Genomic DNA, 9,096 nt, shown 5'->3' with positions numbered 1-9,096 from the left:
GAGACGTCCACCAAATGAAGGTATGAGAAAACTTTACAAATTAATAATCAGAATGAGATACAGGAATACTTTTAAAGAACAATAATGTTGAGTTAATATTAACTGAGTTCAGAACTCATTTGTTAACTTTTTCATACAACCTGTTGAACTGTAAATCAATGGTTCATCTTTTCTTTTTTTATCAGTTTCTATTATCACCGTCAACCTGTAACTGAGTGATTTGGTGTTTTAAAATAGAGATTTGATTGGACATTAGTCACAATTAGTGCACTTTCCGAATGAAAGGAAATCTTTTATGAAGAGGATCTATGCCGAACATAAAATGTCTGCTCTCTGAGGTTTTGCTGCAAGTCGAGACGGACGGAAATGATGGACTTATCAGAGCTTAGTTTTGACTAGATTATGATATACATTGTTATGTTCTCTTGGCTTCGGATGGTTTTCAGCAGATGAGAACAGGCTGCTGCTGTCTGGGAGAAAGAAGGGAAAATGAAGGGGAAAATGGAGGGAAAATGTCGCCCTCACAGCTTACTGTACAGCGGCGGCTGCAGAGCGAGGTGGAGGATTGTGATTGGTGGAAAGGAAGACATTTGTTCATTTCTTTCATAAACCTGAATAGCTGCAAGTCACATGAGTGCAAGTCACTCTACCTGTGTACGGCGACGGGGCGGGAAGAATTTCGGCAGAACACGAGATTTAAAGAGAGGAAGGCCGGGCAAAATGGTGGCCTGATTTAATGCTGTTTGTTCCTGTTTGAGTCACAGGTTTGATATGAGAGGGAACAGTTGCTCTTATCACCACCTGGGGGTGAGAGGTTAAGTTAAAGCTGCAGTTTGATTCCCCTGATATAGGGTGAATGACGTTTCATTATGGGCTAGGGCTATTTGTTAACGTTGATGCTATGCTAATGTTTGAAGAAGCCTGTTTGATGATGAAGTAAGATTTTAACTTTTTTTTTGCAGTTTTAATTCTAGTTTCCTCTTTTTGGATTGAATCCACATTTAAGCAACTTTAACAGGTGGATTGTGCCTTCAGGCAGACAGCATGCAGATATCACATGATCCATAGTGTGACTAATTATTATATAATTATTTTAATCAAGTTAATTATTATTATTATTTTTTTTATTTTGATTGTTTTACAAACTTTATATCCCAGTAAGAGGGAGCAGTAAGTAGCTGACTTTAAGTAATTCAAAGCAGTATAGGGAAAAATCTAAATTCCCTATGATAATCAAATCTGTTGAATATTTTATTCTTTAAATTCAAATATTCAAATAACAGGGACAGGGAGGAGCTTCACTGGGATATGATGATACACAGTATCATGGGGCTGAACATTACAGCACACAGGCTGCTCCTCTGTAGTCTGAAGGCCCAGTTAGGTGGCGTTGAGATCACGTCCGGAGTTAAATAAGGTTTTGGGTTTCTCTGCCATTGTTTTCGTACAAAGACAGCAACTATTGATTAAGGGCCAGGCCAGTTTGCCTATCGGGTTGTTCACTTCACAGGAGTCACATTCCAGCACAGAGGGCACAGTTACCTGATCACGCCTCACTACGAACAGGCAAAAGAGCATGGGCGGCCGTAAGAGGCTGAGACTCCCGCTGCACAGAGAACCATGTAAATGAATGGGAACCACTCTAAAGTATATAGCCTTGACAAGAAGAGCAGAAGAAGAGATATTTGGACAAAGGAAGTTTGTTGGACATAGGTAGATATTTGGAGAGGTGACACAGGACATGCTCTACTTTGATCAGGTACTGTTGATTTCACAGCTCGTTTCCACCAGCTAGAATTTTCTGGGCTAATCTTTTTTTCACTCTTTCTTTCTCCCTCTTTTCTTCCTCAGAGGGCCTGCAGCACTGGTTTATAATGCTGATGATTAACTAAATAGTCTGGGAGAGCAGGTCTGCTTGGCTTTCTCATTTCATGGGGCCTGACTGACCGGGAGGAAGACGGAGCATTCTCAGGCAGCGGGTTGGAAACTCAAGATCTTTTTTTTTCCTCTTTCTTTTTCAGCCACCTCCCTCCAAATATACTCAATTTACTTTGGTTTTGTTACATTCTTTCCTTGGGGTACCTTTCATGACGGTAAGGTTACAGGTGCATTCTCCATTTTCCTTCTCCACCTTCCTTCCCTGAAATTTTCCCTCCCTTATAATCTCTTTTCTTTCTCTCTCCTTCTCCCTCCCCCTTGCTCTTGTGCTCTACTTTTGCATTGCTTGCTGAATGACTGGAAACCTGTTCTTTCAAACCGAACACAATGAAGTTTCACCTTTCCACATAGTGTTCTGTTGTAAGAAAACTTTGTCATGTTTATTGATGTTAAATTAATTCATATTTAAAAAAAACAATAATAATAACAATAATTTGGAACTAAAATGTACACTTCATCAAATATTTGTCAAAAGCAAAAGGGAACTCTCCACAATTAACTGTTAGACTTTTAACCATTAACGTAAATGAAATAGTTAAGATGAATGAATATACAGTACACTATTTAATTAAATTACTATTTAGGACAAGTGAATGGATAGTGGATAAAATATATTTTGAGGTGGAAACTAATAATATACATTAAAATGTCAGTTTGGGGTGTGAGTATTTCACGCGGTGTACCTGTGAATGATCCACGTTATTCAGTAAACGAGGGCTGTTTCAGTGACCTTCTGCACACACAGCGTAGCCTCAGGTCGAGCTGAGCAGCATTCCTTCAGCCTTTCATCACTCAGCAAACACAAAGACAACAGCCAGAGAGGTCCATCAACGAAAAACTGAAAGAAAAAAAGAAAAAGAAAAAAATTGGCTTTTCCTTTTCTTCCATTCCATGAAACATCTGGCGAAATGGGCCTGACAACATTGCGTATTTATAGCAAAAGCGATATGTTGCAACATGAAAAACAATTACGCATGTGCTCGTATACAAGCACAAGGAACAGAAACGGCTCCCTCAGGCTGAATCAAATTTAGCCTGGTGGCTTTTTGGGGTTCACATGTGTGATGTGTGACGTTTGAAAGAAGTAAACACTATGTATCGTGTGAAAAGCAGCCCTCCCAGCCTTGCCGTGCCATAGATTTAGACTAGTTGGAACAGGTTTGGGCAATCATTAACAACTACTGTGGCCCAGTCTTCTGTGACAGCAAGTTTAAGCAAAAAACCCCAACCACAACAAAGGTTCAGCAAGTGTACAACAGCGAGGTGGTCTCCAAGTAGGGACTGAGACACACTCGATATGTGTCTCAGTTTGCAGCCGCGAAAACTACATGTTTTATAAAGTTGAGTAAAGTGGAACAATTCCTTCGGGCTTAAGTTTGTGATAGATACTCACTTCTCTGACATTTAAATAAGAGTTCCCATTTTACTCTTAGGCAAAGATATTTAGGTTTAGTGTACTGTTGTCACCCAAATCTTCCTCAGTGATTTATTCATTAACCTAAACAATCGGCAACGACACACATGTAGCAAAGCTATCTCAGCCCAGTATCAGTAAGTGCTGTTCACTTCAGGAGTGTAGTTACATGATGTTTTGTGCCTGGGTGTTTATCTCCATCTTACGAGGCAGCATTGGATATCATCACTCTCTCTAATACTGCCTGGTAATGATGATGATAGCCATCTACAACCAGACAAACCGCCTTTGCAATGTTAGCAGCAGCAGCAGCAGCAGCAGCAGCAGCAGTGTGCTCCAGCAGGCTGGGGCGCTGGAACAGAAATGGCTCTCAGGATCCATCTTACCTGACAGTGCTGGATTGTACAATTGTTGTTCTAACACTGTCTGGTAACGATGTTTCCTGGGTGACTCTGTGGTCTCCGATGTGACTCTTGGGTAGTAGCCCATTAAACGATGTCCAAATTCCACACGGTAAATGACTGAATACTAGAATCTGTGAAACTGCTTTGACGCTGTCACCGAGGTGTAATCATTACACACATGGATAGACGTCGAGGTTCGCGAGGCTGAAAACTAATTTTCTCTCTAGTAAATTCCATTCACTTGTTTCCTATGTTTCCTATACATTACTCTCCTTAGATCGTTCAGTGCTACAGTCAAAGCTAAATAGTAAGAGTGGTAGCTACAGGGGAAATTCAGTGATACAGACAGACAGGGCATTATATGTATATACATGAACGTTCACAAGTTTTATTTCTTCTTTACTTACTTCCCTATCTGTCTCTTTTTTTACTTCATGGCAACCCCACCGCACCCAAGTTAAAGAATAGCAGTCAGTTGATGGTTCCACCGGTCCTGTGGGGCCTTATTTCCTTGTTCCCTCCCCTGAACACTTTTGGTCTTTGTGTTGTATGGCATTGATTGGTCCAACAGCTTTACCTGCGTGGCACATCCTGAAACTGACACATGAGCTCACCTGTGTGTAAAAGGAAACAAAAAAAAAGCTGTGGTTTCCATGGTGAGTTATCACAAAAGTCCGGGTACTTTTTGGAGTGTAAAGATGTCGAACATAAACTGATTTTGTACGCTGTTGAATATATAACAACAAACTTTTCCCCAGTGTGAGAAAAGAAATGTCAATTTCATGCGTACAACCTTTCAACAGACAAAAGAAACAAAGACAAATAATAGACATTGGGTGAGCAGAAACCTAATATTTGTGTAAGGAGGCAGAATGAGAATTACCCCGCAAACATTGAGCCACACCTTTATTTGCCCACCCAGCTCCATTATCCAAACCATAGGAACATTTGTGTTGGCGTCACATATTTGTGTATCAACGCAATAATACTGAGAGATTAGAAGCAAAGGAGTTTGCCAAGCGTAGTTTGCTTCTTTCCTTAGTCTGTTCACTCTTGGTTTTAATTCTTGCCGTGTGTGAGTGGTCAGTTTGCATATATGACTGAATGAATGTCCAGTGTCGCATCGACAGAACCTGTAATTGTGACAAAAGAGGAACTGCTTGTTTCACCCTGTTTCTGCTACACTACTCTGTTTCCTCCAGCTCTCGTCTTCCTCTTTTGCACAGGTGGAAGTTCAGAGGTCACCCTTCCAGCCTGTTGATAGGCGTCTTACCAGACATGGTTAGATGTAATTATTGGTGTCTAATACTGTCTGGTAATGCCGTCCATTGAATGGCATTACCTTCTGCTCTCTTCCTTCCCCTTCTCTTGCTGTGGTGCAGTATATTGACAAAGGGCAGTCCAGGGAAGCACACAGTCATATTTATAGTAGTGGCAGATTGGGTTGAATGATGATGATGACTATGGAACTATGATCCTCGCACTGGAAGAGTGGTTGTCTAAAAGAGGTTTCTTCCACGTGACTTGAGTCAGAGTTTCTTCACTGAGCAACAATCCAGGTTGAGACCGGTTCATGTACAACAGGTGTTCTTGATGATTTCTGCACTGTATATTAGTATCTAGTAGGAATAGCAATTAGAAAGCCATGTCTAAAAAATATGTGATCTTTCTAGGACTGCTTTTTAGGATTCGTCCAAATAAAGTAAAACTCGAACTTGATGCTCTATTTGTGTCATCTGTGTAATCTGTACATGTGTAAGTGTGATATGTTGTAAAGTGAAAGATGAAATAAAATGAGATTCAATTTGAAAAGTCTCTTCTGTCCGTTTTTTTTTTCAGTTTCAGTTTAGTTTTTTTCCCCCTGCGCACCGGCCCTTTGTAGCAGCTCCTCTCTTCCCTCGGTCAGACCGGAATGCCGAGCCCCAGTCAGGTGTGGATCATGTTACCACTGAACAGAGCTTCTTTTTAAATGCCTCAATTTACCCATGAGTCCCCCCATCGGCTAGCCTCATTGTGTCCTAGTCTATGGCAGCACACAGTGGGCTTGGTTGATAAACCGAGAAGCACAAGGTGTGTTTTCACTGCCAGGAACCAGGCAACTTACAGTAGGTACAGTGCTGCTTTTGCCAACTGAAATCCATACGCTGGGTCTTTTTGCTCACATGGTTGCATTTCATGGGAAGGTTTTGTTTTAAAGGCCCGGTCTTGCCCTCTCTCTCACCTGCTCACACACACACAGAGCCGACAGCACGACGATGGTGTTTAATTAGAGCTGTTAGCTTATGGTTCAGTTGACTGGTCAAACGCAGCTTTGATTTTATCAGTTGGAACACAAACACATAAACCATTTAGCTGTTTAACAAAATAGGCCCAAGACCTCATTGATGTCTCATTGTGGATGGTTAACATCCATGTTTTAACATGAAGTAAATTGGTAATCCCTGAAAATAAATAAATAATTCTTTTCACAGTAGAAATAAATACAGCAATCTATGCCAATTATTTTTTCACCTATCAAGAAAACTATAAGAATTGCAATACTAGAATGTTAAATATGAGTAAGCCATCCATTGCTTAACGTTCTTTATTATTGCTTTAAGCTATTGATTTAAAGGTACAGTGTGTAAAATTGAAAACTTTTATTGATGAAGTAGCATGTTGCAGATAAATATACCTATGTATTCAAGAACCTATGCAGCCTTCAGTAAGCATAACAAAATCTCAGACGATAAACATCTTTTCAGTTGGTCCATTGTGGGCTATTGTAAAAAAAAAAACAAGCTGCTCCAAGTATTACAAAATGGAACATTAATTCATGGGAGAATGAAGAGCTTATACAAACAATGATAATAAAATATAAAAGAATAACTTTCAGCTTTAGGATCCTGGTTTTGCTTACACTGGCTGTGATAGTCAAGCAGTCGCACAAAGCGTCCTTCTCTTTCAGAGGCAGCTATTGTCACACTGTGTTGTCTCACTGGACACTTGAACACAAGCAGAGAACCCTGAACCTGAGGAAGCTAAGTGGGAATCAGCCGTCATTAATTGGATTAATTACAAGTGTATTTTCCCTCCTAACCCCTAACAGTGATGAAAATGCCCCATTGAGTTTGAACAACTTTTCAACCCTTTCGTATTTAAGTAGGTATTGATGTATATAACCACTATACATGTACAACTTTGTTTACTTTGCAGGCATTTGTATGGCATTTTTTCCTTTTTGTTAATATTGTAGTGAATAAGTCTTTTCTAATTAAAAAAAGTGCTATAGTACATATTTTCCCTTGTATATACTATCCCGTATGTCACCAAGAATGAATCTTGGAGCTTCTGTGGGTCTCAGGTTGTGATGACCATGGTTCCGCATTGAAACAAAGAAAGACTCAAAACCTCAAACACATATGAGTAAAATTATAAAACAACCACTTCAAATAGTAACAGGAGTTAAGTGTAATTAGTTACATCCCCCTTAGTGATGTAACACTACTGAATCACATTCCTGAGTGGCACTGAGCCTGTTGAGGATTCCTGCACTGGTCTGTGCATGCTTGGTGCAGTCAGACGGGATTCCTGCACGACTGAGGAGGCTACACACACTGAGCTGAGGTTTGACACTGGGGCGGAACAGCAGCACAACAAAGATCAAACGGCTGTGACACATCTGCCGGTGTGCTGATGTAGAGTACAGTCAAGGTGATAAACACACACGCACTCGCACGCACACACACACACACACCCTCACGTAGAGCATTGTCAGATTCTGTAGTTTAGGGAACATTTGCCCCATCCTGACCCAGGATCAACTCCATGATCAGAGGTCAGTCAGACACTCAAATTGCACACCTATACACAATATATTTAATTAAATTTATTCAATTCTATTTACTAGAGCCTGAACGTCAAAAGGTTAGTATACAACTTATAAGCGTAGATCACCAGAAAATATGGTTGAATGTGGTAATATCCTGCTTCAACTAAAATTCAAAGTTAACTACAATCTATATCTGTATATCTATATTTGTGAAAAGGCATTTATTCACAACAATTCACAACTTAGGGTTTAGTTGCAATATAATCAGCCAACTCGTGCCAGTTCAGTGTTTAAACAGAAATAGACAGATATAAACTGGCAAAGAAAGACATCACAGCACATGTGTGTGAAGTTGGCAGGCCAGTCAGTAACAGTGGTGGGAGTTTGGTTTATTACCCTGAAAATGTCTGCTACTCCAGATCTGCAGGCCATCTCTGCTCGTAGACTTGAATGCAGTAAAGTTCACGCATTCTTTTTTGGATCCTGAAAAGAAAAGTTAGCTATAATTAGTGCAGTACTATTCAAAAACACATGCTTTATGTCCGTGATAATGTTTCTAATAATATTGCTAATGTTGCTAGCATTTTATAAAACATGCAACCTGCATTGATTTTCTGCCCCATGGCACTGAAATATTCCCCACTTAATTGCTATTTATCAACAACACCATGGGAAAATGATGTTGAATTTGTATTATATTTTGTATTATATTTTATATTTTATTATTTTTATAGCACACACTTCAGCCTGGCTCTGTGATGGACTGGTGATCTGTCCAGGGTGTAGCTTTTTGCCCTATGTCAGCTGGGATTGGCACCAGCGCCCCTGTGGTCCTCATGTGGGGGATAAAGTGATGGAAGATGAATGAATGAATGAATGAATGAATGAATTAATGAATTAATTAATTAATTAATGAACGAATGACTCTTCCCTACTCTATTTTAGTATTACTGGTGTAATTTGGACCTGAGCAGACATTTGTGTTGTTATTAGATATGAGGACTGCCAAGTAAAGAGGGTGAAGACTCTGGGTTGGTAGGACTGTAGCACACACCTGTGAGTTTGTGCAGCTGTTAGTGGACAAGAGTAAGAATGTATGGTAATCAGCAAGGGTCAAATTCTGATTTGTCTTTTATCACTAGTATTATAATGCAGGGAGCTCAGGTCACCTCCGGCAGACAGACTGTGAGTCAGTAAAACTGCTTCCCTTGACTGACTTGTGAAGTGGTGATCAGTGAACTGGCCCCAGTACTTATTGCATCAAGCACACTTCTCTTCAGTTGGTGTATTTTAAGGCCAGACCTGGAGAATCTGTCCCAGTGCTACTCTTACGCTCTGCCTTGCTGCCGTGATATCAGTGCGTCATTTTCCATATTAGAATGAAATGGTTTTCGTCTGTGGCTTTCCATAGCTCAGGTGATGAGGGTGGAACTATCTCCCTGAGTGACGTAATTTCCAGGAAGTTAGCCCTCTGTCTGTATCATGGCCATGTGTCTGCATTTAGAGCATTCCATTTACTTCTTTGTCAA

The sequence above is a fragment of the Solea senegalensis genome, linkage group LG11, assembly GCF_019176455.1.
Source record: "Solea senegalensis isolate Sse05_10M linkage group LG11, IFAPA_SoseM_1, whole genome shotgun sequence".
Taxonomy (NCBI): Eukaryota; Metazoa; Chordata; class Actinopteri; order Pleuronectiformes; family Soleidae; genus Solea; species Solea senegalensis.
This window is presented reverse-complemented; position numbering follows the sequence as displayed.